General features: G+C 44.0%; 1 protein-coding gene across 1 annotated transcript in view; it reads left to right on the forward strand.

Moving 5' to 3' along the window:
• The first annotated feature begins 6133 nt into the window (after window positions 1-6133).
• Window positions 6134-12753, forward strand: part of LOC141154193 (keratin, type I cytoskeletal 18-like) — an 86153-nt gene continuing 79533 nt past the window's right edge. Inside the window, exon 1 of the mRNA XM_073639741.1 lies at window positions 6134-6287. The gene's annotated coding sequence lies outside the window, so the exon portion shown is untranslated. The remainder of the gene's footprint in view (window positions 6288-12753) is intronic.

Raw genomic sequence — 12753 nt, forward strand, 5'->3', positions numbered from 1 at the left:
TTGGATATCAATACAGCCTGGCCCAACCTCAACTTCACATTGACCCATGACCCGGATCATGTGAGCTTCCTGGACACCAAGGTTATGAAAGATCAATATGGCAACCTCACCACAGACCTGTTCTCTAAATCCACTGATCGCAACAGCCTATTACATTTCACTAGCAATCATCCAATGACTATGAAACGCTCCATTCCCCAGTCGCAATTCAAAAGAATTGAAAGAATCGTCACTGACGATCATCTTAAACAAACAAGATTAGAGGAGATGAAGGACAAATTTGTACAAAGGGGATATCCCACATCCATTTGGAATCCGAACCTCCAAAAACTTAAGCGTCCTAATCCGCCTATGAGAGACCGCATCCCTTTTGTACATACCTATCACCCATATGCATATTTAATCCATAAAGCTATCAGACGACACTGGGGCATCTTGAGTACAGGTTATCCAGACATCCCCTCTTTTCAGACACCATTCTTACCGTGCTTCAAACGATCCACAAACCTGAGAGATAGCCTTATACGGGCAGACATAGGAAGCCAGAATTTAGGTCCTAGACAGAGGTTCCTCCAGAACCCCAGAACCGGTACCTTTCCCTGCCTGCAATGTAGACAATGTAACAATGTGTTACAAGGTGATACTGTTCACCACCCACTGTCTGGGAAGAGATATAAGGTCAAGGACTATTTCACATGTGACACGTCATTCATTGTCTACCTGATTAAATGTCCATGCGGTCTTATTTACGTTGGGGAAACTACGCAACCGATTAGAGATCGTATCTCTAAACATAAATCAACTATCCGCTGCAAGAACCTGTTATTACCCATTCCATTCCATTTCCACTCAGCAGGTCATCAAATCTCACAACTCAAATTCCAAATACTAGAGCAGGTTTCAACACCGCGTAGGGGCGGAGATCGTGTACGCCTTCTCAAACAGAGGGAGGCGTTTTGGATACACGAATTACAATCCCTTACCCCCAGGGGCCTCAACAGAGATTACGACCTATTATCCTTTATTTGAAACACAGTGATTGGTTATACTATTTATGTGATACACTATTGATATTCTTCTAATGATTGTGCACTTTGTTTCAGATAAACATATTCTTTGTATATTCATCTGATGTCACCTCCACATGTCTCATCCTGCCACCTGGACACAGGACCACCCAAGCACAATGCACCCTGTCTAAGCGATTTGTTCTCCACATATCTGCTTTGTAAAAATCGCTTCTCAAGCTCCCCTCCTCTTCCTTTTCCCTGGTGGAACGCAAGTCCTTATACGTGGAACGCACTTGACTTCCGGTTTTCGCGTATCCGGTGACGTCACTTCCGGAAACGTCACTTCCCGTTCTCCGTGGAACGCACACACATACAGCAACGTTGCTGGGTGCGTTCCACTCACCTCACTGGCGACGTCAATCACGCCCTCCCCAACCTTAGGGCTTATAAATAGCGGCAATTTCGAACCCATGAGGTCACTCCTCCCACAACTAGCGGTGGACTCCGCGTTGGAATCATAGGACCACTTCCAGGACGCACAGGTACACCCCAATAGGACAGTATGCGGCACCCCCTATTAGTATTGTGAGCTCTGGTTACTCACTTTGACTTACATCCTCCCACAGGACTTACCTGTACTCCCAGTGACACTTGCCTGTTTCTCTGGATTCACTCCAATCCACACCTGGTATGTGTCACTTTTGAAGCTTCCTCACTGTTATTATGCTATGTTTTATGCATGTTCTCAATGCCGGCGTATGATCACTATGCAATTTTGATCTGTTCCTTTATTTTTGTAATTTCATATTATAATCTATGGTGTCCATTTATGTTTATAGATTGTATTGATGAAGGCCACTGACTGGCCGAAATGTCTACTGTTTTTTTGGGATTGGACCATGATTGTAATAAACTTTCACATTTAATATACCTTGAGTGCCGAGGTTATTTACTACATTACGGGTTAGGCCCCTACTCGAGCACCTCTCCCCATCGGTGGTGCGGTAATATACTCCTATTTGTGTTAGGGTGTATGACCTATTTCGACCCCGGCAGCTTCCTTCCGAAAAAGTGCCGATGGGTGGGTGCTTGGTGGGTGATTAGTTTGAAACCCCACTGATCTGATATTAAATATTTCCTAGGGAAAGGGTCATCAGTAGAAATGAACCGATCTTTTGAAATTCGAATTTGCCAACTTCATCAAACTTTCTCCCAAAAAATTGATTTGCTGCAAATAAATTTGCCCAAATCTCAATACTGGAAAACTTGTAATTGTAATTGCTCAGAAAATACCCATGGGGGAGCATAGAGTGAGATGACACCGCTGATCATAAAAGCTTACACTCTACAGAAGAGAGAGAGAGAGGACCCCACTGACCATAAGAGCTTACACTCTACAGGAGAGAGGACCCCGCTGATCATAAAAGCTTACACGCTACAGAAGAGAGGGAGAGGACCCCACTGACCATAAGAGCTTACACTCTACAGGATAGAGAGAGAGGACCCCACTGACCATAAGAGCTTACACTCTACAGGAGGGAGAGAAGACCCCACTGACCATAAGAGCTTACACTCTACAGGAGAGAGAGGACCGCGCTGACCATAACAGATTACACTCTACAGGAGAGAGAGAGAGAACCCCGCTGACCATAAGAGTTTACACTCTACAGGAGAGAGAAGACTCCACTGACCAGAAGAGCTTACACTCTACAGGAGAGAGAAGACCCCACTGACCAGAAGAGCTTACACTCTACAGGAGAGAGAAGACCCCACTGACCATAAGAGCTTACACTCTACAGGAGAGAGAGAGGACCTTGCTGACCATAAGAGCTTACACTGTACAGGAGAGAGAGGACCCCGCTGACCATAAGAGCTTACACTGTACAGGAGAGAGAGGACCCCACTGACCATAAGAGCTTACACTCTATGAGAGAGAGAGAACCCCACTGACCATTAGAGCTTACACTCTATGAGAGAGAGAGAGAACCCCACTGATCATAAGAGCTTACACTCTACAGGAGAAAGAGGACCCCGCTGACCGTAAGAGCTTATACTCTACAGGAGACAGAGAGGACCCTGCTGACCATAAGAGCTTACACTCTGCAGAAGAGAGAGAGAGGACCTCACTGACTATAAGAGCTTACACTCTACAGGAGAGAGATGACCCTGCTGACTATAAGCATACACTCTACAGGAGAGAGAGGACCCCGCTGACCATAAGAACTTGCACTCTACAGAAGAGAGAGGACCCCGCTGACCATAAGAGCTTACACTCTATAGGCGAGAGGGAGAGGACCCCACTGACTTTAAGAGCTTACACTATGCAGGAGAGAGAGGACATTGATGACCATACAAGCTTACACTATACGGGAGAAAGAGGACCCCGCTGATCATAAGAGCTTACACTCTTCAGGAGAGAGAGAGATATATATGACTCCGCCTACCATAAGAGCTTACACTCTACAGAAGAGAGAGAGGACCCCGATGACCATAAGAACTCATACTCTACAAGAGAGAAAGAGAGGACCCCGCTGACCATAAGAGCTTACAAGCTACTGAAGAGAGAGGACCCTGCTGACCATAAGAGCTTACACTCTACAGGAGAGAGAGGACCCCGAAGATCATAAGAGCTTACACTCTACAGAAGTGAGAGGACCCCGCTGACCATAAGAGCTGACACTCTGCAGGAGAGAGAGGACCCTGCTGATTATAAGAGCTTACAATGTACAGTAGAGAGAGGACCCCGCTGATCATAGGAGCTTACACTCTACAGAAGAGAGAGGACCCCACTGACCATAAGAGCGTGCACTCTACAGGAGAAAGAGAACCCTGCTGACCATAAGAGCTTACACTCTATAGGAGAGAGAGAGGAACCCATTGACCATACGAGGTTACACTCTAAAAGAGAGAGAGGAACCTGCTTGTGGGCAAGTTGTTTTTCTTGTGAACTGTGAATTGGATCTCAAAATATTTAAATTCACATGAAATTGCAAATTTCAGGAAATTCTCTTGAAAGAGATGGCAAATTTTCAGGTGGCTGCTATTGTGCCTACAAACTGGGGGTCCTGGTGCCAAACAGCCCCACCCGTTTCCTGTTGTCCACCCACCATATATGTATCATGCGTCTGGGTTTCAACCCTGGAGTATGTGTTTTGCGGTTGTCTTCTCTGTCCGCCCAGCTACAGCAGATACACTTTTTCTCTGGTTGTTTAGTTTCTGTTATCCTTGCTTCAGTATTTTTAAGGTAAAAGATGTTTTCATTTACTCATTTGTCTACCCTATCACCTTTCAGGTGCGGCTTTATATACTTTCCCCCTGCTGGTATTTCCTGCTGGTGATAGTCTCATTTGGATGTCCAGCCATACTGCTGTTACAATACTGGTGTAGTACTGCTGGAAACCAGCGACCGAAAGAGCACAAGCAGGAACAGCAAGCGGAAGTAGAAGTTCTTGGAGTTAGCAAAGGAGTAGTAGGAAACAATCAGAAGATAGGTGAGAACAGTCTGGGTAAGAATGTTAAGGAGCTGGAGACTGGAACTAGGCTAACAGCTAGACACAATACTCAAACAATGAGTGAGAGATCCATGCTTCTTTAAGTAGGCCCAAACAGGAAACAAGATGGGTCTCACAGGTTCAGAACCTGCCATCTTAGTAAAGGGCAATTGGAGAACACAGTGGTAAGGACTGGGATTACAGTACAATTATTAAGGTGAACAATAGCAGCCACTAGTAGTCAAACTGTAGAAGGACAACAGGAATTCTGACAACTGCTGTAGTTTAAGCCAGTCTGTGAAAGATCAGCTAGGGTTTATTTCTCTGCTGATTGTGTTCTTTACCTGCACCTATCTTCTGTTTCTTTTCAGGAAGTATGTGGCATATTCTCTAACAGTACATACTTAATCCTTTATTTTGTAATTTGTAGTTTATTACTCACTCTGGGATCTCTTTCTATTTCAGCACACTTTCCCTTCTGTAGGTAATTTGCACTCTGCTCTGCCCTCCGGTTCTTTAGGAGGAACGTGAAGCTCTCGATGGCCTTTCAGGCAATATAGGTTCCATTTGCCATCATCTAGTCTGTGGTTAGGGCTATTTCAGCTCATGCAGTAACCACCAGGGACTACGGGGTCAGGATCTCTAGTCTGTACAGGAACCGGCAGGGTCAGTTGCAGTTTTTAGTGTGTTATCTATTTTTCTGAGTGATTTGCTACTCTATCATAACAATATGTAGGACAGAAGTCCACAGAATTTGCATGGATCTGGCTCATGCACTGATTTTGCTCCTTACATGATAGATGCTAGCTGTTTCATAAAGCAGACACCTGACAGTCAGGACTAAGAGCAGTTAAGCTCGAACTGCGTAGACCTGTGTTTCCTCCATTCATCCTTCCCCGTCATGCCCACGGCATTTAAAAGTCATGGAGACTCCAGCCGGACTGGAGTCTCCATGCACTGCACCTCAATTCAGGCATTTTACCTACCCTTGGTGAGCCAATTTCTACTTTTTCCTTTTTATACATGCCATTAGCTGCTGCGATTGGAGCTAGCTCTGATTGCGGCAGCTTAACCCTTTATATGCTATGGTTAACAGTGATCACAGCATCTAAGTGGTTAGAAAAGACGAGGGGCCATCTGTCACCTTCATGGGGATTCCACGACGTCACAAAGGCTTCAGTTGTAAACCCTATTGCGTTGTCAGTGAGTCCCAATAAATTCGGGGACAACAACCTTACAATCTTCATAGCAAACCCCAAATGAAAACAAGCACAGACTTTACATTAAAATTCCTAATTTTACAACTAATTCTCCTCTTCGTGGATATAATTTTTAAGGCAAGTGAGCGGCGGGGTGTGGACTGTATGTACAATATTGCTCCTGGGTAACTCGGCACCGTCCAGGGTGGCACGGGCTGTAAATACATCCTGCTCTCTGTATGTTGGCGTGTCTTTTATGTACATATCTATATTTTTAGTTATCTTCTTATGTGTTCACAAGGGTGTGTTCCGTACTCCTATTTATCTTTTTTCATCGTCCGTCCCACTAACGTGCTGTATATAATATGTACCTATACATGTACAGTCATGGCTGTCACTTTTACTGTATAGGGTACTTGTTACTGTATGGTTGCCAAATAAAGTCTTTAGTGAAAAACATGTTGCAGGTAGCTGTGAATGACTCAATAAGCTGCCGTCCTCCTGTCCTCCTCCCTCCCCCCAGCCCCGTCTCTGTATAAAGCGCAGAGGGCGCAGCAGAGCTCAGTCCTGGGTCTGTCTGCAGCAAGGTACAGTAGACGACATTGCTCCATATACTGTCTGCGGTGTGGCGTGGCGCGGTGCCACAAGTGTCTGACCTGATGCATCCTCATTCCTTACTAATTGCTCACATGAATGCTTTATTATACTGAATCAATAGCCAATTGTCTACTTTTCTGTACTGACAGTTGTATTTCAGGGTAATTTACAGCATAGATTGGCATTCTCATGTTCCATTAATGTTAACGTTAATTGATTTGTTTGATTTTATGACATTTTTATTATTACATTTCTATTATTACATTTCCATTTTTATTAGATTTCTATTGTGTTGTTTCTAATGCTACGTTTATGTTATTACATTTCTATTACTATGTTTCTATTACTACGTGTCCATTATTATTATTTTTCTATATCTACATTTCTATTATTACATTTCTATTATTATTATATATCTATTATGATGTTTCTATTACGTTTCTGTTACTACGTTTCTATTATCACATTTCTATTAATATTACATTTATATTATGACGTTTCTATTACATTTATATTATGTTTCTAGTAAGTTTCCATTATTATTCTTTTTCTATTATTAAGTTTTTATTATTAAGTTTCTATTATTACATTTCTTTGACTACATTTCTATTATGGGTTTCTTTTATATTTCTATCACTACATTTCTATGTCTACATTTCTATTACGTTTCTATTATTACATTTGTATTTTTATGCCTCTATTACTATGTTTCCATTATTATTATTATTATTATTTTTCTATTAGGACATTTCTATTATTATGTTTCCATTTTTAGTATTTTTTCATTATTACATTTATATTATTATGCTTCTATTATTACATTTCTATTACTACATTTCCATTTTTATTGTTTTTTCTATTATTACATTTCCACAATTATATTTTTATTATGACGTTTCTATTACGTTTCTATTACATCTCTATTACTATTTTTCTATTGTTACATTTCTATTATTACATTTCTATTATTACTTACTCTTTTTTGTGTTTTATTTGCAATTTCATAACAAATATATCATTATGTCTTTTAATAGTAAAGAACAGTTTGTAGGTAAATCAGAAGTGTATTGTAACCTCTGTATTTTACCCTAATGTTGCTGTTTTATTCATTTATTTCATGTTGCTTATATAGCGCCAATATATTCCATAGCACTCTATAGCCTAGTTCACAATTTAATTTCTCAATCTTTTTCCTTGGATATTTCTCTACTAAGCCTCCAGTCCCCTATACATGCTTTCTTGACTAGGCTGAGCGTCCATGTGTTTTCAATGGGCAGGGAAAGTCAGCTATTCCAAGATCCAAGGGATTGGTTAGTAGCATTCAGCATGTCCAACCATTTTTTTTCCCTTATGTAATCAGCTGGTTTGGCTGACAGTAGTCTGATGTGTCTAATGGTGGCTTTCATACAGAAAAGGGTCACTATATTAAAAAATATGCTAACCCCTTTCTGACATGAGCCATACATGTAGGGCACATGTTGTGTACAGGTCACATAGTATAGGGAAGGCTCAGAAGGTGAGCCTGCTCAATTCAGGTTGGGTGCAGGCTGTGCTTTACAGCCTGCACCTGCTTCTAATGGACCTAGCTCCAATCGCTACTATTTAAAGGGAATCTGGCAGTAGGATCAACCCTCCTAAGCCGTCTATATGGGCATGTAGGTCACAGAAAAATGAATAAAATGACACCTTGATATCTACAATCCAATGTTTTATTCTAGAGTAATCCACATTTTTCTTAATATGTAAATGAGCTGTTAAGATCTATGGGCCGGACATAGATCTCCCTAAGAATCTGCCTTCAGAGCTTATTGTAAATAACCTTTCCCGTTTTTTATTACTGCAAAGTCAAAAAACTTCACATACACTAAGATTACTATGCCTTTAAACAATTCTGGACTGCCCATATGATGATTGTAACATACCTGGTGGCGTCCTTGCATGGTGGTCCATCTCCCACTGTGCAAGAGCGCGCACTTGATCTCCAGTCCAGAATGTCTCTCTGGCTTCCCTCCATGCTGTCTGTTTGTGTCTGTTTCTGCTGCTTAAGGGCGGCGCCCGATCACTTCCTGCTTTTTGTACCTGCTGTGGGTCACACCCCTTGTGCGTCCTCAGCCTATTGCTGTCTGTCACCTGGTATATAGCTCAGCTGCTCCCATCTATTCCTGCCTGAGCATAGTGTTTCATTCAGTGTGTGCTTGCACTCTGAAGGTGCCAGGTCCCGTTCTGTGTTCTCTTGTCTGCCTATCCTGGAGGCTGTATTTCCAGGCCTGTCTGAACACGCTCCTAGCCTGTTCCTCCTGCCTTCTAGGGGCCGATTACCTAGACCCGTTCCTGTATCTTGTCTGACCTGTCTGAACACGCTCCTAGCCTGTTCCTCCCGCCTTCTAGGGGCCGATTACCTAGACCCGCTCCTGTATCTTGTCTGTCCTGTCTGAACACGCTCCTTGCCTGTTCGTCCTGCCTCTCTGGGGGCCGTATTCCCAGACCCGCTCCTGTATTCCGCTGCAGTGTCGGTCTCTTCCGTACACTCAGTTCCAGTCTGAACTCTCTCCTATCCTTTACCTGTTTTGCCTCTATGTCCGTTCCCTTCCTTTTTCTGCAGAGTCTGAACTCGTACCTAACTCCTGCTTGTTGTCTCTGTACTCCCGTTTGTGAGTTTGTGGTCCACTCGCTACTTCTCTGCTAGTACCCTGTGGGTGTCTGGCTCTGCCTTTCCCTTCCTGTCTGTTCCGTGTGAACAGAGCCCTGTCCCCCCTACTCAGCCTAGCCTGCTCTGACTCCTTTGCTCACCGCTCCGGCGGTTCTAGCCTGCTCTGACTCCTTTGCTCACCGCTCCGGCGGTTCTAGTCTGCTCTGACTCCTTTGCTTACCGCTCCGGCGGTTCTAGCCTGCTCTGACTCCTTGCTCACTGCTCCGCAGCCTTGCTCCGCTCTGACCCTTTTGCTCACTGCTCCGGCAGCCTTGCTCCGCTCTGACCCTTTTGCTCACTGCTCCGGCAGTCCTGTCCTGCCCTGCTTCTGCCCGCTGCTCCGGCAGTCCTGTCCTGCCCTACTTCTGCCCGCTGCTCCGGCAGTCCTGTCCTGCCCTGCTTCTGCCCGCTGCTCCGGCAGTCCTGTCCTGCCCTGCTTCTGCCTGCTGCTCCGGCAGTCCTGTCCTGCCCTGCTTGTGCTCGCTGCTCCTGCAGCCCCGTCCTGCTCTGTTCTTGCCCACCGCTTCGGGCGTTCCCTCTCTGCTGTGGTTGTCTACCGCATTTGCGGTTCTGTGACCCAGTCTGTACTGGGTCTTAACCTTTCTGTGCTCCAGCCCATCCTTTCGGCCAGTACCTCCCTGCCTGCATACTCGCCTGTATCCACCCATCTGCATACCTGCCGTGTTTGCTTACATCCACCAGTCTGTGCCAGCCTAACCTGCCTGTTCCTGAGTCCCAGTGTGTACTGGGTCCTATCCCGCCTGTGTTCCTACCTGATAGTGCCTCCCTGTCTGCACTCTAGCTGTGCTTGCCTGTACCCCTCTGCCTGTATTGTTCCTGAGTCCCAGTGTGTACTGGGTCCTATCCCGCCTGTGTTCCTACCTGCTAGTGCCTCCCTGTCTGCACTCTAGCTGCGCTTGCCTTTACCCGCCTGCCTGCATACCAGTCGTGCCTGCCTATACCCTCCAGTCTGTGCGCCAGCCTAACCAGCCTGTTCCAGTAATCCCTGTGTGGGTCAACCCCCGTGTCCGGAGTTTGACCTGGAGTAGCACCTGGTCCCTCTGCCCGGTTTCTCCCTGGTGCACTGGCGTCGTATGCCGTCGTGCCATCTTGGTCGGATCGGCCAGATACTTAGTCATGCCCCTCCAGGCACTCTTTGGTTCATGGTCCAGTGGAACCACAACACCCGCACACGCCAGTCAGTCCGGGCGTGTGCATAACAGCGATGTAATGTGTTTGGAAGCTTCTGATAGGTTTTTTGGCAACATCTGAGTTAGCGACACACCTGTGGATGTATTCTAATGCACACCTGAACCACACTGCTTCTTTGTGTAGCATCATGAGAAAGTCTAAAGAAATCAGCCAAGATATCAGGAAGAGAATTGTGGACTTGCGCAAGTCTGGCTCATCCTTGGGTACAATTTCAAGATACCTGTAGGTGCCTCATTCAACTGTACAAACAATTATATGCAAATACAAACAAGATGGGAATGTCCAGCCATCATACTGCTCAGGAAGAAGATGGCTTCTGTGTTCCAGAGATGAATGTGCTTTGGTCCGACATGTACATATCAACCCAAGGACAAAAGCAAAAGACCTTGTGAAGATGACGGTGGAAGCTGGTAAGATTGTGTCAATATCCACAGTGAAACGAGTACTGTATCAACATGGGCTGAAAGGCCACTCTGCCAGGAAGAAGCCATTACTCCAAAAGAAACATAAGAAAGCCAGATTAATGTTTGCAAATGCACACAGGAACAAAGACCTTCATTTTTGGAGACATGTCCTGTGGTCTGATGAAACTAAAATTGAACATTTTGGGCATAATGACCATCATTATGTTGGGAGGAAAAAGGGAGAAGCTTGGAAGCCTAAGAACACCATCCCAACTGTGAAACACAGGGGTGGCAGCATCATGTTGTGCGTTTGTTTTGCTGCAGGAGGGACTGGTGCACTTCACAAATAGATGGCATCATGAGAAAAGAAGATTATGTAGCAATAATGAAGCAATTTCTGAAGACATCAGCCAGGAAGTTAAAGCTTTGTGCGGAAATGGGTCTTCCAAATGGACTATGACCCGAAGCATACTGCCAAAATGGTAACAAAGTGGCTTAAGGATAGCAAAGTCAATGTTTTGGAGTGGCCATCACAAAGCCCTGATCTCAATCCTATTGAAAATTTTTGGGCAAAGCTGAAAAGGCTGCGAGCAAGACGACCTACAAACCTGGATCAGTTACACCAGTTTTGTCAGGAGGAATGGGCCCAAATTCTGACCAACTATTGTGAGAAGCTTGTGGAAGGAGATCCCAAACGTTTTACCCAAGTCATTCAGTTTAAGGGCAATGGTACCAAATACTAATGAAATGTATGGAAACTTTTGACTTTGCAGTAAGTAATAAAAATGCCTTAAAACATTCTCTCTCTCTCATTATTCTGGCATTTGGCAAATATTAAAAATGATGGTAATCCTAATTGACCTAAAATGGGAAAGGTTTATTCTGATTTCATGTCAGATATTGAGAAAAACATGAGGATGTGTCTTTTTATATAGTATGTAAACTTCTGGTTTCAACTGTATATAGATAGATACATAGATAGATATTAGATAGATAATACATAGATAGCTTGACAAAGGTTGGTCACAACCGAAACGTTGCCACACCATATGGGCTAATAAAGTCCACATTTCTCACAAAATTTTTTGTTGGAGTGCTGCCTGCCTTTTTTTGCCTGTATTGCTTTTACAAATGGATATTTGTGTGGGGGCCTTGCACCCGGATTTAGAATATATGGCGCTGCTCCATTTTTGCAGCTAATAGATAGATAGATAGATAATAGATAGATAGTAGATAGATAATAGATGATAGATAGATAATAGATAGATAGATACATATAGATAGATAGATAGATAGATATGAGATAGAGTAGAGTAGATAGCCCATGTCCCATCTATGCTGGATTGTCAGTTTCCTCACATCCCGTATATCGTTCCTCTTCCAGCACTTCCACCCGTGTAGAAGACCACTTTTTACTCAAATTTTGGGTGATAGTTTCATAGAGGTTTGGTTTCACTGTAGATAGAATAGAATACAGTCATTTTTTCCAGCAGACAATCCTTCCGTGTCTCTCTGTCTATTGTATTGGCTCTAACCAGGGACTACACATGAAACCATATAGCATGGGAAATATACAGTAAATGTTTGCACATGCCGTCACAGTGGAAATATACTGTTACGGTTGATGCTATGAACAGGTGGTTGTTGCCCTTGGGGTAGAAGCAGATAACTTACGAAATATGCAGAATAAATGTTGTAGGTTATTACAATAGCCATTGTGTGCAACTCCAGCGTAAGCCAAGCCATGAGAAACCCCATAGCTACAGATTACAGGGGGGGTTCATGTTTCATGTATGATTACATGGATCTTAGGTCTTTGTGCTTTTATTATGACTTTTCTGCAGTGGAGGAATCTAAAAGCCCGAGGAGCTTATAGTGTCACTGTTGTCTCAGGTAAAATTAGTCTATATATTGTCCTCATTTTAAAATGTTTAAAAGGGAATAGAATTAGAGATGAGTAAATAAATTGGTAGGACACTGGTCCTGTAGCCAGGGCTGTAGTCTGTGGCTGCTAGACTGGATCCCTGTGAGCGACCTCCTGCCTGCCTGCATCCAGTGGCGTAACTGGAGTCTGATTGGCCCCAGAGCAAAATTTGTTATATACAGGGTGGTCCAAAAGTAGGTGGACAGAAAGTGTAATAAGGTTATGAA

The sequence above is a fragment of the Phyllobates terribilis genome, unplaced genomic scaffold, assembly GCF_046119375.1.
Source record: "Phyllobates terribilis strain yellow unplaced genomic scaffold, ASM4611937v1 Scaffold_7__3_contigs__length_470593459, whole genome shotgun sequence".
Classification (NCBI taxonomy): Eukaryota; Metazoa; Chordata; class Amphibia; order Anura; family Dendrobatidae; genus Phyllobates; species Phyllobates terribilis.